Raw genomic sequence first — 23,648 nt, forward strand, 5'->3', positions numbered from 1 at the left:
AGCTCCAGTGGACAGGTTATGATTCACCTTGGTGAAGCATTAAGGTCCAGTTTCTCCTCATCAGGGACTGGTTAGGGATGTGATCCCACTTGTCCAATGAGAAGTAAATAGAAGTCAATCAAGCACTCCTGGAAAAACCATTCCTCCAATATCAATATCAATATCACTGAACTCCTGGAATGGTCTCATCCCAGACTTCTTGTTGTGGAAGATAATACTTTAGGAGAGTTGATTGCTCTGTTACTTACACTGCACTGATAGCTACAAACCAAGACCCAATGGATAACAATCTCATAGTTTGATGCATAGATGGATTGCAGCTTCTCTTTAGTCATGGGAGTTATAACCCTCACTCTCCTATCCAAGAAAGTACATCTGACTCAATGTGGTGAGACAGATATTTGTGCCGTTAGTGGGGGATAACCTTGAATCTGTTCTCATTTACCAGACATAGCTGTTGACCACTGATCATTTGGATTAGTTGTTGCCTACACTCCACCAATTGTTACATATCTTTATCATTGACTGTGCATACATTTGACAGGATCTTAAATAATGCCACATTCGTATCACTGTTTTGAAAGAATCTGCCCTTGTCATCTCCCAAGAAGTCACCAGAAGCAAAGGAGATAAAACATGGAGGCCCTTTTAGCCAGAAGTCATTCTGCAACACCCTCCGCCTGCACACATATGCTAAGTAAACCTTGGTTCCAAGCTTCAGCTATAAGACCAAGAAAGGGTCAAGCAAATGGATGAGGTTTAATCCTAAACCAAAATTTAACACTCAAGATCCTAAGTCAGTTATAACACCCTCCCCTTTCCCTGCCTAAAATGACCTCCAAGCCACATGGTGCCCCCCTTTTTTTTCTCTTTCTCTAGAATTTGTGTTCCTATGCTCTTCCACCATCTGCTTCTAAAATCCGGAGTCAGCTTGGAGGGTCCCATGGTTCTCAACCCATTGTTGTCTGTGGCAGAGCAGGTAGGGCAAACCAGTAGCTCTCAGAATTTTTGAGGAGTGAAACTATGTTTTTCTTGCTTTCTTACTCAGAGGACCCAATTGTGAGGCAGTCAGGAGAGGGGACAGTCTAGTTAGAGCTGCCGTGTGAAGCTTTGATCCCATCCTCAAACTGAGAGTAGGAAGGGTTCTGAGAAACCCAACAAGCGGGGTCCTCCAGGAACTGTGGGGACCCGGCAACCTGGAGGTTCTAAGAGGCCTAGATCGGATGGGAGCTCCCTGTTACACGCTTTCACAAGACCTTGGGCTTCTCCTTCATAACACTCACACGGTATAATTAAATAGGGGCTTATTAGCTGTTTACCATCTGTCTCGGCGATGGACTGTAAGCTTATCACGGAAGCGGCCGTGCCTCTCTGGTTTCAAGTTGTACCCCAATGCCTAGCACAGCAGAACACACACTGGTGTTCCATGCACACATGCTGAGTGAAAAACAGAATCATTTGAAAACCCCTGCTTGTTGATCCAACTCATAGAACTGCTCAGAGAGGCTGAGCAGAACCCAGGCCAGGTTGCTCTTGGGCCCTTTGGATCCAAAGGTTTATTAAGGCAAAAAAGGATCAAAACAGATACCAAATAAGGACATGCAAGATAGTCACAGGAAACCAGGTCCAGCACTGCGAGGGCTCCAGAAGAGGGGAATCACCTCACCGTTTCCCATTGTGTCACCAAAACACCGTTTATTTAGTCTTCCTCTGTTTTTGAACTTCAGGTCTCCTTGGGGAAATTTCAGCCCATTGTCCTCTTGCTCAATGCCTTCTCCTCTATCATTTCAGAGGACAAAATGGAAAGGTCCGGGAGTCAGATTGTTTTGCTACTAAATAGTTGTATGACCTCAAGCCAGTCCCTTGAAGTCCTTGAGGCTCTGTTTCCTTGTCTAGTCAAATAAAACTATTTTTACCACCCTTTCCACTCTGACATGCCATCATCTTTGACTTTTGGTCACCAGGCCAGGCTAACTTTGCACAGAGAGCCCTTTCTCTCTTTCTCTACTTCTGAGTGCTACTGTGTAGGCTCCATTCAACCTGAGCCTCCGAGCTGACCCATCAACCCTAGCAAAGCATCTAAGAAGCATCCCACCTTGTGCTTCTATGGAGTTACCACCGCAAATGCATTGAGACTCATCTTGGCAGAGTGCCTGGTCCCCTGCCAGCCTGAATGAATTTTCATGCCTCAGGAAATGGCCACAACCAAGATGTCTGAGCCAGGACTGGGCCCTCCTAGATAAGCAGGGGATGGCAGGCAGCTCCCAGAAGGTTGGTGAGCATTCCGAAGAATACAGTTTCAATGATTGGGGTCATCCAGCAACAGGAGCCATAGATAAAGGCAAAATTCACCTCAGGTAATAATAGCACCTTGTAATTTTACATCACGTGCTCCTGCCTACCAGCACAAAACACTTTCACACCAGGAGGCCAAGGTGGAGAGGTCTGGGGGAGGCAGAGGGATTATTATCCCCTGGTGGTTCACACAGTATATTGAAGCATTAGACTGGAGCCAATAGCCCAAGGTCACACAATTAGGCTTTCACAGGATGGGAACTAGAGCAGAGTGTCCTAAACTTACCCAGGGGCTATTTCTAGTAGTCTCTTGATGGAGCCTTTTGTTTATACCTTGGTTCTATCTTATCTTACCTGTCCAGGTAGGGAGACTATTTTTTTTTCCCCTTGGGGATGAGTAGTAGGAAACTTGAGTGGCCTAAAGCTGGCTGGCCAGCCTAAGTTCAGAATCCAGATTTCTTGACTTTGGATGCTACAAGCAGGACCCAGTGGGGCCCGTCCATGGGAAGCTGCTATTTTTTTGCATTTGGGAGGCACAGCAGAGCTCCCGTGGCAGCTGAGAATGCAGAAGCTCCAGGGCTGATAAAAGTTGTAATTAACATGCAACGTACAACCCTTTCATCTTCAAAGGCTTTTTCCCCATTAGCTTGTTATTCCTCCTATCACCCCCATGGGTGAGGCGTCATTTTTTGTCTTCTCGGTTTGCAGATGGAGAAGGCAATGCAGAGATGGCACCCTTTGACAGGAAGCCTGGCCCTTGTTCAGAGGAGATTCCTGACTCCCAGCAACTAACTGCACTTGGGGTGACGGGAAAACAGAATGGGGGTGAATCATAAGAGAAGGCCCAAGCAACTCTCAGTAAGACTGTTTTTAGACTACTCTGAAAGGAGGTGGAGCTGACAGTGTGGCTACTTGGCTACCTTCAGGAATGACTGAACTCCCAGAACATTCTATACTAATGATCAGAAGCATAAGCTGGAGAAAGCTGTTGCTCTACTATGGTGATAGCCCAGTGATATCACCTGGGGGTCAAATCTTTCATTTTTTTTTTGTCCATGGCAGATATCACTAATGGATCACAGCACTCTCTGTAGCTGAGTCAAGGTTTGACTTCTTAGTACAGCACTTCAGAAAGCCTCTGGGAGTAAGTAGGAAATGTCACGAGAGCTGAATTCTACTTGCTATGGCTGCTGAGGACTGTTTGGGATTCACTTAAACTGCCACTTTCTAACCCAGGTCAAGTTGTCAGGGTTCTCTCTCGACCGATACTGAAGCTGTCTTGCTTTGAAACTCTGTTAGCACTGACAGATGAGTCATCAGACTTCTGCGCTAGGGAAGTTAGTAATGCAGTGCCACTATTAACCAATTACCTAGAATCAGTCCAACGCTATCCCTCACTGTTCTTCAACGTGGACTTTCTTTTTTTTTTTTTTTTAATATTTTTAGTTGTGGATGGACACAATACCTTTATTGTATTTATCTTTATGCAGTGCTGAGGATCGAACCCAATGCCTCATAAATGCTAAGTGAGTGCTCTACCACTCAGCCCCAGCCCCAGCCCCAGCCCCAACATGGACTTTCTTATCCAGGCAGACTGACCCCTCTTCTGTCCCTGATTCAGTCATATTAATTTCTCCTGCTTTAAACTTTTGGTCCATGCTCTATCCTGTTCTGGGGTTTCTCTCCTCTTCTGTATCCATCTTCTTTCCACATTCAACTCATCCTCAAATTCTTGAAGCCTTCCCATATAGTCCCAGCTCAGGAAGATGTCTGTTTTTTTTGTTGTTTATTTGTTTGTTTGTTTTCTGATCTACCAACACTTGGTTATTTGCTCTTAGGTACAACTCTTTCACCTACTAAATTTCTCTTCTACTAAACTGTAAAATTCTGAGGAAACTAGCTCTTTTACCTCCCCCACTTCTTTCCAGAGTACCAATCACACCATACACTCTAATAAGCTAAAGGGGTCTGTTTGTCACCATTTTACAACTGGGGAAAGAGAAACAACCAATAAGGGAAGGACCTTGCCCTTGTCATCCTGTGTCTAAGGGAGAAATGCTAGACCTTGGCTGGGTATGTGTGGGTTCTCAATTCTCCTAAAATACTTGTGTCTGAATGATGAGCTGGAGATCCAGATGGCTGAACCACATTCAACCCTAATTGAGGGCATTGTATGTGACATGAGACCTGAACCCATCTGGAATTTAATTTCAACCCAAAACCATGGTCAAAGGATTCATGATGGGTGTGAATTGGGAACAATCAGAATAGGCTGTAATCTGATCAGGATTTTCAGTGACTGATAGAAGACTGGAACCAGACAGAAGATTTAGCCTCTGACCCATTTAGACAAACTCCTCAGTAATAAAGTCTTTAGGCTCCTTTTTTTTTTTCCTCTGCCCACTTAGAGCAAGAGTTTCTCTGGCTTCCTGGGAAAACAAACAAACTTAGAGGGAGTCTGGGAGACTCTCCGTAGAAGCAGCAGCTCACCAACACACAGACCTGTCTAACTCAGAGCCTTGACTAAATTTTATATGTAGGTAGTATATATGCACATACATGGGTTTGTACTTTTGTTTTTCTTTTCTGTTTTTTCTTTAAGATTCTCATATTGTTTTTCCATAAGATACTAAAGCTCATCCTCTAAGTTGAGCTTTGGCTGAGTGTTGTGGTTCATGTTGCAAGGTTCCTTTAGGGAAGCTGAGAATTCAAAGGTGTTCCTGGAGCTTTAAGAGTGAAGACACCATCTTTTCTTTTCTTTATGAGCTGGCTGTTCTGACTTGGAGCAATGTTTCGGAAGGACAGTTTAAAGGACCTTGCATTTAGAACCTACAGGTAACTCTAGGGCTGGATTCCTGGAGTGTCAGCTATGTGGGTAGGACATGTCAACTTTTCTGACCTGAGCTTCTTCAGCTGTCCACTCCCCAGGCAATGAGAGTGGAGGACTCCGGGCAACGTGCCTTCTCCCTCGGAGTCATTCTGGCTTATTGGCATTTATAGGGTAACTGGGTCCATATGCTTGTTTCTGGCATGGACCAATAATTCACTTCTGACACTTAATATAAACCAGACATCACATTTTTTGGTACTGCATTATAATAGTGTTATTCTTTCCATTAAGTTTTATGAAACTGAGGTATTAGTGGGCCCACAGAATGGTGAATTTATAGAACACAAGGCCTGGAAAGAACTTGAGAGATCCATTAGAATCCAGCCCTCTCATTTTAAACATGAAAAAATGGTGGTAAAGTTGGGTTAAAAAAGATTTTCTGAACATCACATAATTAATCATATTCAGAACTAAGATAGCTCAATCATTTCTATTCTTTGGGTAATTTCTTTTATTTTTAGTTGTAAATGAACACAATATCTTTATTTTGTTTACTTATTTTTTTATGTGGTGCTGAGGATCAAACCCAGGGCCTCAGATGTGCAAGGCAAGCACTCTACCGCTGAGCCCAAACCACAGCCCTTTGGGGTTGGGGTACTTTCTATGAACTAGACACATAGCTTTAAAAATGATGAACAAAATATTTTTCTTGAAGCTTAATGGTGCGACTGCCTGAGCTCATACTGCTTCCATGTAGGAGAGAGAGGAATAAACTGAAGTCTGTCTTGTTTTATAACCCTAACACCTCCATGCACCCTCCTACAAGGCCCGGCCTCCTCCTTTGGGCTATGTGGTTATATGGAGGTGATCCTTGGTTTGGAAGATTTTTAAATCATGGATTGAAAGAACCAACACTTTTTATATTTTCCTTTAACGTAGTGACCAAAAAGCCAACATACTCTCTCTGAGCATATTGAGAATATGATTATGAGAGTCAGAGTTCATAATACATGAAACCAGACTAAAATATAAAAACTGAGGCATATAAGGAGCCAGACTTAAAGGAAACGAATGAGCTCTAAACTTCCCCTATATTGCCTGATATGTCAAACCTCAAGAAGGATCCACTAAAACCTGAGACAGTGCTGAGAAAAGATATTTCAAGATTCAAGAGTCATTAGAAGAGGCATTAGAAAAAATATTTTTCCCCTGTAGAACATGAAAAAGAATTAGACCAAACCTATAAAAATCACAAATGGTAAATGATGGGGATTGCTTTCCTATTCAAATATAGAAATGTTATTCATTCAACCATCTAAGTATTTATTTAGCACTTACTACAATTGGGGGGATATGCCAACAGCTGGGAGCTCTAGTTGTACAAAAATGTACCCGAGGCAAGGGCTTTCCCCTAAGGGACTTTAGAGTCATTACACAGCTAAGATACATCCTTAGAACCTCTTTTTAACTGAAGGCATACCACAGAGTCTTTATAAATTATCAGGGGGAACAACTGGAAGATCATAAAGGAAAGTGAAAGTTACTTAAGTTGCCTAAAGGGATGAACCTGACCTCTAAGGCTGACATATGAAAACAGCTAGTACCAGCACAGAGGATCCAGTGCAAAGGCAGTCTCCTGGGCAAGAGATTTCTTCTTCAAACTCTTGTCTGCATCTGTATGTTCGGGGCTCCTGTCCTCCCTCCAAGGTGTGGAGCCTGCAGCTCCCTAGTGGCTACAGGGCTGGTCTTCTGAAGGCTGCCAGATGGGTGCTCAGGCCTGCTGGACTCTGGGTTTTGAACTGGGAACGTTCAGCATTGGCAACATTTGTGGCTGACATATAGGAGACACTCGTTTAATACTTTCATAGTTTACAAAGTGTGGGGCGAGAGGTATGGGTGAAAACAACACTCTAGGTCAGAGGCTGCATGGAACTGTTCATTAGTCCCTGGCACCTTAATTTGCATAGTGTGAACACCTGTGAAGAGGCATTACGGTCATCACCCATGTCTTCAAGGAGATGAAGTACAAAAAGGTGCTGCTTAACTCTCTGACTGGTGCATGGGTCCTCCCAGAAGGCACAAAGACCCGCTTGAGTGCACAAAAAACAAAACCGATGGGGAACCCTGGACACTTCCCTATTCCCAGGCTAACTGCCTGGACTCTGTCTTGCAAACTAAATCAGATGTCCCCAAGGGGTTTTGCCTCCTGCCTTCCTGGGTGGCTTGTTTTTCATCCAGGGGTATGCGGAGAAAATTCACTTGCTCCATGATGTGACTGATGTTCACCTACTGGGCCAAACTTGGCTTGGGCTGAGTTCTTTGTGCCCTGGATGTGGGAAGCCTGACTCCTGACAGCCCCCTCCCTACAGTTGTAAGTGATAGAAAGAAGACCTTCGAACCTGGGGCTTTTAAACAGGCCAACATTTTGCTGCTATTCAGTTGGTTCATTTCCATTTTGCCCAATCTTGAGTCATGGTCCTAGCTGATGGAGAAATACCAATCAAGAGCCTTCACTTTTCATCCTGGTGAGAAATACTGATGTAACAGTGAACTCAATTCACCATCTTCTCCAGTCCTACACCCTCCCCAACATCCCATCAGTAAAGGAGTGTAGAACTTCCATGCAGGGATTGGAATGAATGAGCCACTCATCGTATGAATGGGAAGAGTTTTCATGATGACTTCTCCCCCCTTCATTTTTGCAATTCAATTCTCTCCTCTGACATTGTGTTTGAAAAGGAAAAGCAAAACCAGCTCTGTGGGCATTATGATCCCACACACAACCAGATTCCCAAATAGTTTTTGGAAACAACCAGAATACTCCCAGGTAAAATCATCTAGGTTTGGGGGATGCCCTGAAATCTTAATATACCAGGAAAATCACCATCATTTTGACCGAGAGCATGAACTCTGTAGCCAGACCTGCTGGGTCTGAATCCCAGCTCCATCAAATCCCAATTGTGTGATCTTGGCCCAGTTACTTAAATTCCCCGTGCTCAGTTTCCTCATATGTATAAGAAGAATAACAACAGCATCACCTTCATGAGGCTGGTGTGTGGTGAGTTAGCATACAGGAAGCAACTGGTATGTGCTAGCACATCGTCAGCACCCCGTGTTTGCTATTATTACCAACGGTGATGATGGTATCTCAGAAACATAGAACCAACCACAAAAAAAGCAAGTGCAGAAGATACAAGAACTCTAAAACAACAACATGAAATTTCAGCCACCACCAGAAAAGACTTGCTGTGACACCATAGTAAATGCTCAAAATGACTGGTGATGAGCACACCCACACACACATACCAAAGTCTTGCAATTAACTTTTACTCTCAAAAGGTCGAGACCCTACTGAGGTCTGAATTAGAACAACATATATTCCATGTTTGTATAATTATGTCAAAATGGACTCTACTGCCATGCAGAACTAAAAAGAACCAATAGAAAATATTTTTAGTTAAAAAAAAAAAGAAAGAAAGAAAAATTTTAAAAAGGTGAAGCCCCAGGGCAGGTTTTAGGGATCTGAGTTTTGGAAAGTGGTTGGTGACTCAGCCCCTCCACACCCACCCGAGACCCATCTGCCCACACTTGCCCTTATGAAGGACACTTGCTTCAGGAGGACACACCCAGGCTGCCAGTGCACCCCAAACTCGGGGAGATCTGGTTCCATGAGTTTCTGTCCCCTGTAATACCCATGCACTCATTTTGTGCCTGAATTCCAGTCTGTGTCTCATGGGGCAGGGGACCCACGGGAAGGCAGGACTTGGCCCAGTTGTGGACAACTTCCCACTTGGCAAACTGGGAAGAGGAGGTCAGTGTGGCTCTCTGCCAGAGGTCAGGCTTCCCTGCACATGGGCCTCTTTCCTGCAGCACCATCATGTTGGAAGGCAGCTTGATAATTCTCTCTCCCAGAGAGCCCCACAGGAGTTTCTGTGAAGCCCTCCAGCTTCTCTCTCAGCCACCACCTTTCAGAAGCAGGCATGGTGGTTAGGTTGGCCTCTCACCTGTGGATTCCACCCTCAACATCGAGGCTCCCAAATGGCCAGACCTCCATACTGGGCACTGCTGGGGAGTGTTATATTTTGAGGCTTCAGTTTGGGATTGGTGTCATCCTCTCCCTTTCCCTTCTTGGCCTAACCATCTATACAACCCTGCCCTCCCCGGCCACAGCAAGCAGCCACTAAAGCCACAAGCAGATGAGTGAGCTCTCTGCTCGGGCTGACCAAACATGAGCCCTGTGGCAGGCAGTTGCCCCTCAGCCCTGCCCAGAGCCAAGCCAGCCAGCGCCCCCGATGGCACGTACATTCAGCACATGAATGCACTGGCCTCTTAAGCAGACCAGCCAGCCAGCTAGCATTCCTATGGAGAAGTAGGTCTATATTCTAGAACTTCAACTCAGTTCAACAAACAGTTTCTGGTCACAAAGGTGTACCAGCTCTAGGGTCTGGAACTCCAAAAAAATGAAGGAGATATGATCCCTGATATCAGGGGGCTCCACAGAGCTGTAGAAGACAGATAAGAGAAATACCCCTTCTATTCCTCTTGGCGGATGGGGCTGGCTTCTCAGACCCAGTTTGGGGGAGTGTTTTAAGAAAAAATTTCATCTGCTCCATGAGTGGAGAGTAGGGTTTAAATTTCAAATGGGAGGAACCAGTTCTCCCTAAAGAACACCCGTGTCCTCTTTTAAGTGGAGACACAACGGAAATTGAGTCATTGGCATCTCACTGTGCAAACCCCCAGAATTTCTCTCTGGGGTCCAAAAGATCCCCTTTGAAAACGACGCTGTGGGAGGCAGACTCCGCCACCTGCTTCAGCTCCTTCTTTCACAAGAATCACTTCCCTTTCAGGGTCTGGGTAGAGTTGACTAAAACAGAGGTGTTGGGGAAACAACCACAGCTAATCTCTCCCTCAGCCCCTGGCTGGGCTGCTGGGGAGGCCTCGCTCGCCTCCTGCAACCTCCGGACCATCAGCAGACTCCAGGCTGATTCACCATCTCTTGGGTGGCCCCATGTCACCTGGCATTCCACACTAGTTTTGGCTCAAAATCCTTGTCTTTTGCAGAGAACCATGTCAGCCCAAGGGGGAACCAAGACTTCCCCTTACCAGGGGCAGGTATAACCTGCTAATGAGCATGTGACCAAGGGCCCCTGCGGGTTGCTGCGTAAGAAGCGCCTGCAAGGTCAGTGTGAGAGGATCTGCAGGGCCTCTTTCTCAATTTCAGGAGAGGACTTTGCCCTGACTTTTCTCTTAAGGAGCAACCTCTCCATTTTTTCTAAGTTTGCAAATGAGAGCATGTCTAGAAGTGCAGCTGGACTCTGATAAGGGAATCGACTGAATTATTTTAGCAACAACTAAGAAGGCTGACATCTCTGACAGCTGCAGCCAGGCCTGCAGAGTGACGAGTCAGGACAGGGCAGGGCAGGGCAGGGTATTCAACAATCCACAACCAGCCCGAGGGTGGAGGGCAAAGCCATTCATGCCAGGCTGTGCTGGCCTCGGAAGACAGGAGGATGGGAGGACCACACACAGTTCCCAAAGTTCTCCAAAGGCAAGTAATGAATTGACGGAGCAGAGGCCCTGAGGTTCAACCTGGGGGGATTTGAGACTACGGGGAAAACATAACTCTACCACTGTATCCTTGGGCAAGTCAAATTAGGATATGTTAGAATGTACTCCAGGATGGGTGAAGTTGGAGCCTCAAATTCTTTATCAAGAAAATGGAGTGAAGAACACATTCATGCATAGGGCTGCTGTGAGGCTTACATAAGGACTCATGGCAACACCCAGCTCAATGTTTAGCATAGAATTGGTGCTTAGTGAGTGCTATTTTCCTAGAAACTTAGGACCCTGCTTTGCATAGAACCATCTGGTACAATAGCAAAGTGCCAGATTTTAAAACCGGCATCCACAGATGTCTCAGGAGGCAACAGAAGCCCCAGGACAAGGTGGAATTGTTCTGAATTGTTCTTGAGCATGAACTTGCTTTACCATAATGTGTGTGTGTGTGTGTGTGTGTGTGTATCATGGACTATATTATATACATATATTATGGAATAGGAACATATATATTCATTCCTATTTTTATTGGTGCATTATGATCATACATAATAATGGATTCAATTCTTTGTTACATATTTGTACATGTACATGTTGTGGCCATAAAATTTGGTCACTATTCTCCCCTAGTGTTTCCCCCCTCCTCCCCCAGCTTCCCTTCATATTATCATTCTTTATGAAGCTCAAACAGAACTACTGTGGGGGCAAACTACAGACTTGGGATGAGTGGTAAGACAGTATTTAAAGTGTTAAACAAGCGTTCGGCAGGGTTGGGGCAGCCTCCTACAGACCTCCAAGATAGAGGTATTTTAGAGACCAAATGTATGAAAGGTATCCTGCCCTAATCAGTCTCAGAGGGCAAGTCACTAGTCCCTCTCTTTCATGGTCTACTTCCTCCTTGGGAAAAAGAAGGGATTTTTTGATGTGAGTGTGTGTGTGTGTGTGTGTGTGTGTGTGTGTGTGTGTTATGTATGTGTTTCCCTAAATGATACTTAGAGTCCCCCGCTCTGAGTTTATGACAATGAATCAGGGAATATTTCTTGAATGAATGGAAGGGGATGTGTCATAAACTAGGAATTTCATGTGGTCCAGCATCACCTCCCACGTGGGAAGATTTGGAAGAAAATAGACCCTTCTCCTGCGGCTGCAACCTCCAACACACGTACTCACACCAAGCGTGTTCAGGATGCCACATGTGTGCCAGGGGAATCACTGAATTAATCAGTGCTAAACCCCGAGGGGATGCAGCTCTGCTTTCTGATTTCCTTTCATGGGAACACAGCCAAAGCCCTGGCTCCCAGAGATGGAGGCATCTCTAAGCCCCAGTGGGAGCAGAAAGGTACCGGCCATCCCCAGGCAGAAGGGTTCTCAGAAGCACCCCTCTTTCTCAAAACCAGGGGTACAGTTCCCTAGCACTGACCTTTCACCACAGAGGAAGGCGTTGGGTGTACAGAGGACTCCTCTGCCTCTAAGGCCACATTCTTCTCCCCACACCTCATTCAAGATACCTGTTCTCCAACTCTGAGTTTCTAGGTTCAAAGGTGCTTAAAGGAGCTTTGACTATTGCTATGCTTTCTGATTTCTGATACAGAGTTTGGACCTTTCTTTCCTCTGCTCAAAGCCTTGCCCCTTTCCATTTTCATGGTCTTCCAGAGTCTTCCACACCCAAGAATGGGCCATGGCGGTGCCTTTCCATTTCTCTCCCTTCCTTCTTCTTCCGCCTCTGCCTACCCAGCCCTGGGTCTGCCGTTAAGTCCTGTCTCCTTTTCAAGTCTCAGTTCCTTTTAAACAACTTCACAAGCACATGGAAGTCAGGACCCAGGTGCTCACTGCAGCTGGCCTGGCACTTCTCGTGCCTTCTGTGAATGATGCACCCAAAGAGACCAGGAAACCCGAGGCAGGAGTGAGCCTGCTGGTCTCTGGGAGAACCCCAAGGGTCAAGAGTATTTGAGGATGGGGCCCTTTAGAATGAGACAGGCTAAGAAGAATCAAGATACTCAGAGACAAAGCAGAAGACACCACCGGTGGGTAACATGCCAGCAACCTTCCCTGGAAGCCTCAGGGAAGCTCCCCGGCCTCTGTTCTCTAAGGCTGGGCCCAGGGCTCCTGCCAGTTCCCCTCCCATAAGAGCATTTCTGCCTTTCAAAGGCCCCTTGGAGCTCCAGTTCCCTGTGGCCTCTGGTCTAGTCCTGCCCCAAATCCTATCCAACTTCGCCCATCCTGGAGTACATTCTAACGTATTCTAAGCCTAGGCTTCAGAACTCAATGAACCTGAATTCATATTCAGTACCACCTGTGGCAGTGTAACCTCAGCAAGTCACCTAACCTCTCTGAGCCTCTGTTTTCCTCCTATTGCAAGGGCAAAATGAGATAACATATGTAAAGGATTTAACACAGTGAAAGTATACAACAGTGACTAGTGGTATCACAGCGCTATTATTGTTGTTATTGTTGTATTCATTATTTGCATTGCTTCTGTTCCAGGAATCAAAATTCTAGTTCCCACAGGTTGGGTTGTCTTTTGCTTTCCTGGTATTCCTAAGAACTGGGTTTAATAAGTATTTGCTGAGTAGAATTAACTGTAGGCTGAGCTGTCTCTGTGACCCAGCTGGCACTACTTGAAAGAAAAATTAATTTTGCTAGTGATAAGAAAATCCGTCAAGTAAAAATTATCTGTTCATATATAGACAAAGAGAGGGAACACTTGGAGTTGAGCCATGCTGGAATAAATACCCCAACCTCCTCTGGATGGGATACTGGAACCTTAGCTTCTGGGTCCCTGATGTTACCCTGATATCCAAGCTCCCTCCAGCTCCAAGGCTACCAGGCAGCCCTATCAGTGTTTGGATTTTCCCTGACTGATTGGCAGAACCAGGAGGTCGCAGCTGGCCCAGTCATTGCCTCTCCTATACAGTCTCCCTGCCGCTGCCCAGCTGCCGGGGCTGGTCCCTCATAGACATCCAACCTGGCCTCAGAGCTGGCTCAAGTTTCCACAAGAGTTATGGTGGTCAGTGACTGGAGGGGTGATAAAGGCTTGGGAAACCAGATTCAGTGGGGGAGCCACCCTTACTTTCTCAGTTGTCTTTCTGGAAAGCTCATTGCCAAGGGCTCTCAGGCTTCTAAGTGCGTGGCCACCTTACCCGGGCACCTACCCCTCCTGTCCCAGTGCCAGTACCTGCCTCAGCTCCTCTTGCCCGTGCCCTGCCTAGCTCTGCCCTGTCAACCACAGACTGCGGGGCTCAGAGAGCCCTTGGGCGCAGGAGCCTGCTAGTCCAGACACCAGCAAAGCATCCAGGAGTACAGTTAACTTGCGGCCACGTGCTCCAGCCCTAAGGACCTCACCCAGAACTGCGCGCGGGCAGCCTGCCCAGCGAAGCCTCCTCTCTCTTTCCCGGTTCTTCTCAACACAAGGGTGCTTCCCACCAGCAGAGTCTACTGGCAGTTCAGCGCCAATCCCAGCCCTGCTTTCCAGAATCCAACCCAAGTCGCTCGCCTTCCGCTGGACTACAGTCCCCTAGGGCCACTCTGCCAGCGGAGCTCCCGTGGCGCCGTCCTGGGTTCCCACTCCGCTGGCCCCGATGGCCGCAGTCACTCACCGATCTGCAACTGCGCCAGGCTCAGCTGCACGAGGCAGAGTCCCCAGGCTGCACGCCACCAGAGCTTGTCCATGGTGTGTGTGCGCGAACCGCGAGAGCAAGCAAGTGGAGCTGGGGGCTCCCGGGGCGCGGGGCGGGGTGCGGGCCGAGGACGCGGCTACAAGGGCGGACCGAACCTGTCAGAGGCTGGGGGCCGCTGGGCAATGAGGCCGCCTCGGAAATTGGCTGCAGTTTTTATTCCAGGGTTGAGAGAGTGACCTAAGAGGGAGGGAGCGAGTGAAGGACACACCCAAACGAGGGGCTGTGACTAAGCAGCCAGCAGCGGTTTAAAGATATACCAGCCCTCCTCGGCCCTGGCCCTCCGCCCCCGCCCGGTTCTTAATGGAAGTTGTAAATCCGAGCTTCCGGGAAGGGACCGTGTCAGCGCCTGGAGGCGCCCACCCACCGGACACACCGCCCGGTTCTCCCGCCAGTTCGCCCCCCGCCGGAGGATGACTGAGTCCTAAAACCTCTCCGCTGAGTTCTGCCTCTGGCCTCTCCTTTCCCGCTAAATTTCTCTGAGTCAGGCTGGGAAGGATTCTCTGGTTTTCCCCGGCGAAGGGCTGGAGATCCTGGGAGAGAAGCTGGGGCAATGGCGAAATCCTGCCCAGATGGCGCTTCCAGGGCCATAGTGGAGAGTGAGGGGTGGAGAGCTTGTGGGAGCGCTCGTCCTTCTTCCCCTAAGAGAGTAGTGAAGTCCGTGGTGCTCAGATGGGTCAGGGGCAGCTACTGATGGCCAGCCACAGGGCTGGAATTTGCCTCCCCAAATCCATGTGTTGTTCATCCTCAGGTCCCAGGATGATACCTCAGTCCTTCCACTCACTTACACACTCATTCATCTTCCCAAGTAGTTTTTCATCCACCCATCCACCAATCTACCATCTTTCTTTACATCCTCCCATCCATCCTTCTGTCCATCCAGTATCCACCCATGTTCATCCGTCTTCCCAACATCCACTAGATCAACCACACATCCAACCATCTATCCAACCACTAGTTCTTCCACTCATCCACCATACAACTTATCCATCATTCCATACATCTTTTTCCACATTTCTTCATGAAATTGCATCCCTCCACCATCCTCTTCTCCATCATCCACCCATGTATGAATTCCTCCACTCATCTGCCATCCATCAACATAACCACCCATCATTTTATCCATCCTCTCATTCATCCACCCATTCACCCATTCTTTCTTGCTTCTACATATCCTGCTTCTGCAAATCTTAATCCACTTTCCCCCCTTATCCTGGCCAATAAATCTCAAAGAGGGACAGAGATTATCATATTCTTCCCGGGAGGCATTTCAAGTTGGAAAACATGAAAAATCATATTTTTAATTCATACCTACCCATAATATACTATGAATTAATATTGGGAAAGCAAAAGCAGGAATTTTTGCCTGATGAGATACACAGAAAAATGCAAGTGATTATCAGTGGCTGTGTAAGACCCTGAAGGAACTTCTGAGGGAAGGTAAGATTTTGTAATTTATTAAAGGAAAATGAAAAATGGAGAGAAATGCACCTAATTATCCACCCGTCCACTCATTCATCATACATGCAGTGAGCACCCAAGGACTTCAAGATAAATAAGACCTGGCCTTGTGTTCAGAGGCCTCACACTCTAGTAGGGAGCCAGACTCAGCAGCCTGCCACCCACAATATGAAGTATCCTGCCAAATACAGTCGACTATCTGTATCTGTGGATTGAAGATATTCTCATTGTTCCTTAAACAATACATCCAGTACCATTTGCATAGCATTTACATTGTGTTAGTTTTTGTAAGTATCTAGAGATGATTTACAGCATATGGGAAGATAGTAGGATATATGCAGACATGACACCATTCTATATGAGGGACTTCAGCATCTAAGGAGTTTGCTATCCATGCGAGGGGAGTGTCATAAAAATAATCCCCTCTGAATACCAAGGGATGACTGTATGTATGTTCAGAGTGCCATCAGTCCTAGAGAAAGAAGTCACCCACTTTCCTAACTTCCCAGGGGAGGTGATATTTGAGCCAGGTCTAGAAGGAGGAAGAGAAATTCTTCTGAGAAAATTGTAGGGACAGGTCATCCACAGGCAGTAGTCTTGTAGTGAGGAATACTACGGGTTCAGGAACAGAACGTCCAGGTTCAAATCCCATCTGGGCTGCTTGACCTTCAATAAGGCAATGAGCCTGTATGTAGTTCAATTTCCTTAAGTATAAAGTGAGCTTCATAATAGTATCTACTTCATAGAATTGATGAGGATTAAATGACTCAAAATTCCTGCATCTATTAAGTACTAGATAAATGAATGTGTATATATAGTAAGGACCATGTATGTGGAATAACTTGAATATTAGATCAAATGAAGAGATGGGATGGGGGAACAGCAAGACCTGAAGCTAGAGAGATAGACAGGGTCCAGATTTTAAATTAGGTCAGTGAGTTTGAACTTGATCCTGTAGAAAATAAAGAGCAGTATATGTTGTAGGTGTTGTGTTTGATTTGAACTGCTGGCACCCACTAAAACATGTGAGATCTTTTCTGGTAAGAAGTGGGAGGGTCTGTATTTTCAGAGCATTCATTTCTAATTTAGGAACAGAGTGTTTCGTAGAGCATGTCAATAAGTTTGGCTTGTGCTTTGTGTTATTAATACACCACAGCAAACCTGCACTGCCTTACTCTGTACTGCGGTTGCGACTGTCTCTCTGTGTAGAGCTCTTGATTCTAAAGACAGCTGTAGAAGAGCCTGCTGAGGTAGAGAATTCTCCCAGGGAATTGTTCAAATATAGAAATGTAAATTTTAAGAGGCATCTTGGGGAACCTTGCCGGTCAGTTGAAGTAGGAGGTGATTTAAGGCCTACTCAGTGAGTCATTTAGGAGCAGATAGTCGGGCTAATAACTTAAGTCTCATTAAATCGCATGTAGCAAACATGGTGCATGGAATGAGAAAGCGAGGAAAATGGTGGTGGTTGTGCTCGACTCCAGTCTAGTATTTTAAGGGACCGTGGGTGGCCTTGATCATATGGTTGCTGCCTCCATGTGACAAGACTAGTAGGAGAAAGAAAGACACAAGTGGCACTGCTTGCGAATGTCAGTGTAGTCTGAGAACGCATCTACCAAAGACAGCCCTAGAAAAGAATACTCGAAGCCAGCTGTCTGTGCTCTGTCTCCAAAGCAGTGTGGAAAACAGGAGCAGCAGGGAGGGTCTTCTCCCTTTTTGAATTTAAGTTTGTATGTGCTAAAGAACGAGTCCCCAGGACTCTTGGGTAACAGGATGATTGTCAAAAATCCTGATGTTTTGTCTTTCAAAAATCCCTCTCCACCACCCGTCGCTATTCCTCAGCTTGTTGCACTGTGAGCCAATTAGTTTAATCATAAGAAACAGAAAAACAGAAATGACTGAAAATTAAAAATCTGGATGAGCACCTCTAGAGGACCGAGTTTCCTGGCTTTTCAGTGAATGTAGTCATCAGAAGACTGCGCCTTGGTGGGACTGACGCTTGCTCCCTCCCCTATGTTGACAGGTAGTCAGGTAAGGCAGTCCTCTCTCCCTGGAACCTGTCAGCAGGAGACTTGGCACAGTGGAGTCAACAATGAGCTGCTGCCTGCCTTCCACAGAGATCAGAGGAAGAGCAGCTGCCAGCAGCTGAGCCGTGTGCAGGCCATGCCATGTCAACTGTCTAGATCCTAACATGGGGGGGAAACTTTATCCTTTGCTGAAAATAATAAACCATCCTGGTAATGTTTTGTGGAGTGTTGATAATCCAGAGTGAAAACAAACAACTTTTGCAAAAATAACCAGACAGGATGGACCTATACAAGTATGATAGAAGTACTGCTCTTGATTTATCTGAGACTCTTTGATCTGCATTTCATCCTTCATATGAGGGTGAAATTCTATCAAAAGTCAATATATGTGTTCAAATTACTTTTATGGTCTAATCTAATGGGAATATACCAGTATTCATACCATCTCTTCTCCCTTTCCCCACCCCCAGTCACCACCAGCTATGTGACTTATTCTGTCTCAGACATCATTTGTATATCTCCATGTAAATCAGGGTTAGTGTTTATTGTTTCATAGTGTATATGATGAAGCCCCCTCCCCATCCAAACAATCACCATGAAGGATAACATAAAGCTGTGTGTGTTTGTCACCTGGAACTGCTCCAGGACAGGGTCCCCCTTTCATTTCCTTGGTACACTTAGATATGCAAAAGATCTATTGGCCTACCTGCCCCTGCTCTCTCATTGAATTGTGTGGATTATGGTATCAATGCTTAAAAAAGTTGATCAAGAATTAAGGAAGAATTAGATGTGTGTTTGCTTTAACATAGTCTCTTTACTGATTCTACTTTAATCCACAATGCAGAACTGTTCTAATTTCTAGTCATTGTAAGACAATTGGCCAAACATGTTATTGATGCAGAAATGCATTAAAATATAATTTGAAGTTAATCAGATAGCTCACAACAATTGAGACTGGTGCTGAGGATGCAAAATAATTTATAATTTTAAACTAAGTATAACAGCGCTGAAGGTCACAACAAATTCACTGTGACACTAAAGATGAACCTACACCTCAGTGATGCCCAGAGAACTATGGAAATCCAGCTCTTTCTATGTGGTTGTATGTAGCATTCAAAAGTTGCCAGGCACACAGCCTTACTTCTTGGTAAAATGCTTTATTTTCAATTCTGAGTTTACTAATTTTAGGTTACAAACCCCTATTTTTGGTGTTGGGATTCTGAATAACAATCCCTGACCACTGAGGCTGTTAGAAATAAGGTATCCTCCTTGTAGGGCTGCAGGACAGCAAGTCAGTAGCAAAGAGAGCATGTGTTGGGGGTGGGAGTCAGTTCTTGTCCATGAGTCAGCTTATGGGTGGTGTAGTCTATGAAGGACATCATCCTTTGTCATGAATTCTTATTTTCCATAATTGAATCCTAGCTTTTAGCACCATCTTGGGAAAAATAGGCTCTTGATAACTTTTTATGAATAAATATGTAACCATAGCTACATATATTAAAATTGTATATATCTAAATGACATATATACAGTTGCAAAAGCTATGACAAAATGTTGCAATGCAGTCCATGTTTGTAAAACTATTTTGACCTAAATTCCTAACAGATTTTCTGCCAGTATACTTATCAGAGGTTTGGTTGTAAATCACATTCCTGCATATCCCATTCAAAGCTCAAAAAATAACCCAATCTTTTTTAGAACAGATAAAGGTATAGATTTTCTTTCCATGGGCATGCCTTGACCTACATAGTCCCACTGTATACTTATTCCTGCATAGTACTGGGGGCTCTGTTTGGTTATCCTTCCTCCCCTCTCCTGCTGACATAACAGCACAGGGGAGGAACACCCTCTTGCCATACTTTCCACCTCTAAAAAGAGCACCATATTCTGCCTTTCAAATGCCCCAACCCATGTGCAATAGATGCCTCCATAAAAGAAGGAGTAAAGAAAGATGAACAAGAAAAGGAAAACCCAAGCCTTTCACCTGTTGGCAGCTTTCTGGTCCCACCTTGCTGTTGCTCCCCAGTGAACCAGTGCTAAAAATGCAGAAAAACTATTCACTTTTGACCACCCTTTACCCTTCCACTATAGTTCTTGCTCCTTCTCCCAAGTCTCAGTTCCCATTTTGGTCTTGGTCTTAAAGTCTCCATCCTAGCTTTTACAACCTGGAAGCCTCAGGCCAGCCTGTTTTTCCTTCTTTGGCTGGAGTTGCTCCCCCAGGTCACAACATGGGGAAGAGAGACCAGGAGCCCTGTTCTGCTCCCTGGGCTGCCTCCATCTGGGGACTGTTGTAATTTCCAAGGTAAGTGCATTTTATCACAAATGCCAGGGTGGTTTGTCTCTGTTGTTCTTTTCAATTTACTATGAATTAATTGGTCTCTTGTGCATCAACCAGGAGACTCACTACTTGGTAGAGAAGTATAAAATTATATTGTTTTTGTTTCTTTGAAATATATTGTGAGTCTTACACAACTCTGAAACTGTTGGAACACAACTCCATTTTCAGCACCAGTAAGTTATATTTACACTGTGGAATTGTATCATGGTAATAGGTTAATAAAAACACTGATAAGCTTTCAAATTGCCATTTTTTTCCCCTTCCTGTAACATGGGCATAAAACTATAAATACAAATGCCCATTATTAGGAAAGCAGATGAACTTTTCTATTCACATAATAGTTGCACAGGAATTTGGATGAATCTTAGCAGTATAATGTTAAATTTTTAAAAACCTTAAAAGATTAATGACATCATTATATCCAATACATAAAATTTAAAATAATTTTTTATCCTGTACACAAACATCAAAGTTATATATTTTATAGAATAATCAAGTTGTAAATGAAACATATAATTAACATAAATTTTTTTATAATTAATATAAAATATTAGATGATCTTCATAAGGACAAATAAAGTTAAATAAAAAAGAAGAGACCAAAAATAATAAAAGTAAATCAAGATGGAACTTACTTCAAATTAGGGAGGGTAAGATTGGATATAAGTCCTCAGATGACCTAGCCCTTGTCTGGGATGGTGAACTCATGAGTGCTAATTGAAATAAAATCCTGTGCACCAGGTCTGAAGAAGGAAAAGAATACGAAATGCATTCTTTTTCCTTTGGTTTAAGAGTCTCTTAACTTTTCCAGGGTCAAATAGTAATGAATTAGCCTGGTTTTCATAGGAGATAGCCATATGGTAGTGTCACTCCTTGACTTTGAAACTAAACAAGGAATGTCCAGGAGGTCAGCAGAAACACAGCAGCACCTGCTGGGAGGAAGAGAGTCACTTAGCTAGTGAGGTCACCTGGCTGACCAGTGAGCTTCATCTGAGTGCTGGTCTTGCATACATAAGCTGTTGTACAAGTCTACTGAGACGAATTACAGTCCTACTAATAATGTCTCACAGATCTGTCTGTGTGCTGAGGTGGGAAGGGCACAAGATGAGGGATTATAAATCCCAATGTTCTGGTTCTGTTCGTCTCTTCTACGGGACTTCAGCAGGGTCCCCTCTTTGCACTCACCATCATTGTCCTATTTCTTTGGGATGATGCACAACTCACGATATAGTAAGAATAAAATTGCAAACAGTAAAGTAGCTTATGTGAAGTTATCACTGCAAGGAGACATGCTTCCATAGCCTTTTCTGTTTGCTTCATATGTTTTAGGTGTATAAATTACCCATTTTGAGTATCATTTCTACATAACATCTTATAAATGTTTATTTACTTCATAGACTAAATGTTGGCTCCCCAGAGAAATTATGTTCTCATACTCAGAACCTTATTTTACCTTATTTGGAAAATGGGTGTTGCAAATGACATTAAGGATCTTGAGATGGGGAGATTATCTTTGAGTGTCCAGAAAGGCCATAAATTCAGTTATCAGTGTCCTCGGAAGATGGACGGATGGAGATTTAACACAAAAGAGAAGGTATTGTGAAAATGGAGACAGAGATTGGAGTGCTGCGGCCCCACACCAAGGAATCCAGGAATCACCACAGAGCCTCAGAGGGAGCAAGGCCCTGCTGACATCTTGGATTCAGCACATTGAAAGCAATATTGGACTTTTGACACCAGAACTGTAGTAGAATGCATTTCTCTTGTTTTAAGCTAACAAGTTTGTGTTGTTACAGCAGTCACAGGAAGCTAATACATTCACAAAATATGTTTTTGAATATAATTTTAAAAATCAGACTTGAGGAGATCAAGGTTTCATAGTTTGATCAAAAGTTTGATGGCTTTGTCATACTTTATTTTAAGTGTGACATTTTTTATATCTTTATTTTATTTATTTATTTTTGTATGATGTTGAGGATCGAACCCAGCACCTCATACATGCTAGGCCAGCGTTCTAGTGCTGAGCCACAACCCCAGCCCCTTAAGTGTGATATTTTTGAGCGAAAAAATATAATACTTTTGTGTCTCCTGATATTCGGTACACAGATATTACTAAGGACAACTATTTTCATTAAAAAAAATAAGATGATGATCAATTTGGAATGTTTACATGTTATACATGATACATATGTTGTATCAAAATTTCAGTTGGCTTCCACTTGCAGCTGAAGAAAGGAGCATCAGAGGATGATGCTCTTTTATTATTATTTGTTTGCTACCATTTCCAGAAATAATTTGCCATAAAAGACACACAGGCTACAAGACTGTCCAAGTAAGTGGAGGGGAACAGGCATGTTGAGCTCTGATCTACAGAGCACAGAGCGTCTCTCTGCATCCGACATGTGAGGCAGCTCCTGATCTGAGGCGCCACACCACTGGACTGAGCTGATCCCCAGCCCCTCCTTCCAGATGCTGTTTTAACAAGTCATTTTACATAAGTCCTCAAATGAAGGTGGACCTCAAGACTTCCTCTCCACCACTTGTGCTTTGAGGTTGAAAAGTCCAGATAGACAGAATCTTGCAAAGCCATGCTTCAGTGGGCTCTGAATCACCTGGGGCTCTTGCTGCACTGTAGCTTCAGATCCAGAAGCTTGGCAGCTTCACGGGTGGTGCTGATGCTTCTAGTCGAGGGACCACACTTTGGGTAACAGGGCTCTGGCTCCTGCCTCAGGTCCCTCTCCCTGATCCTATTTTTCGGTTGGGAGGTGCTGCTCAGGCAGCTGGTCTGGTTCTTCTGCCCTTGCTTGGCAGCATCACCCCCTCCAGCCTCTGTGTCTCCACCCTCAGGCTGCTGAGTGTTTGTACATTACAAGGCTGCAGCTCCTACAGCGCACAGCTGGAGACCGACAGTCTGAGACCCTGTCACAATAACTTCACTCAGTCTGAAAAGAACAGTCATTAAGATGCGAGTGAAATTGATGAGGGAATCAGAGTTTAGGGAGAAAGGGGATAGAGACAATAAGAGAAAAAGAGAGAGCAAAAAGAAAGAAAATGTAGTCAGGGTAAAATATTTGAAATGAGTTGCTTTTACTGTGCTTTTAAGAACATTTTCTGCACCTTTTTTGTTTTTTGTTTTTGGTTTTTGGTTTTTTTTGGTACCAGGGATTGAACCAAGGGTGCTTTGCCACTGAGCTATATTCCCAGCCCTTTATATATATATATTTTTTTATTTTATTTTGAGACAGGGTCTCCTTAAATTGCTGAGGTTGGCTTTGAACTTGCAATCCTGCCTAATCCTCCTGAGCTGCTAGGATTGCAGGTGTGCATCACCATGCCCCACTGGATTATTTTAAATTTACTTTTTCTAATTTCCCTAACAATCACCTGCTTCTTTTGTTTATTCATCACCTATGAATCTTTTGTTGCTCTCTGGATCCAGGCGAGAAACTGGAATGAATGAATGAATGAATG

At 44.7% G+C, this 23,648-nt stretch overlaps 1 pseudogene; it reads right to left on the bottom strand.

Moving 5' to 3' along the window:
* LOC143388215 (CD44 antigen-like) overlaps positions 1-14,350 on the bottom strand; it is a 74,939-nt pseudogene extending 60,589 nt beyond the window's left edge.
* Between the last annotated feature and the right edge of the window lie 9,298 nt (positions 14,351-23,648).

This window comes from Callospermophilus lateralis, unplaced genomic scaffold (assembly GCF_048772815.1).
Source record: "Callospermophilus lateralis isolate mCalLat2 unplaced genomic scaffold, mCalLat2.hap1 Scaffold_5641, whole genome shotgun sequence".
Lineage (NCBI taxonomy): Eukaryota > Metazoa > Chordata > Mammalia > Rodentia > Sciuridae > Callospermophilus > Callospermophilus lateralis.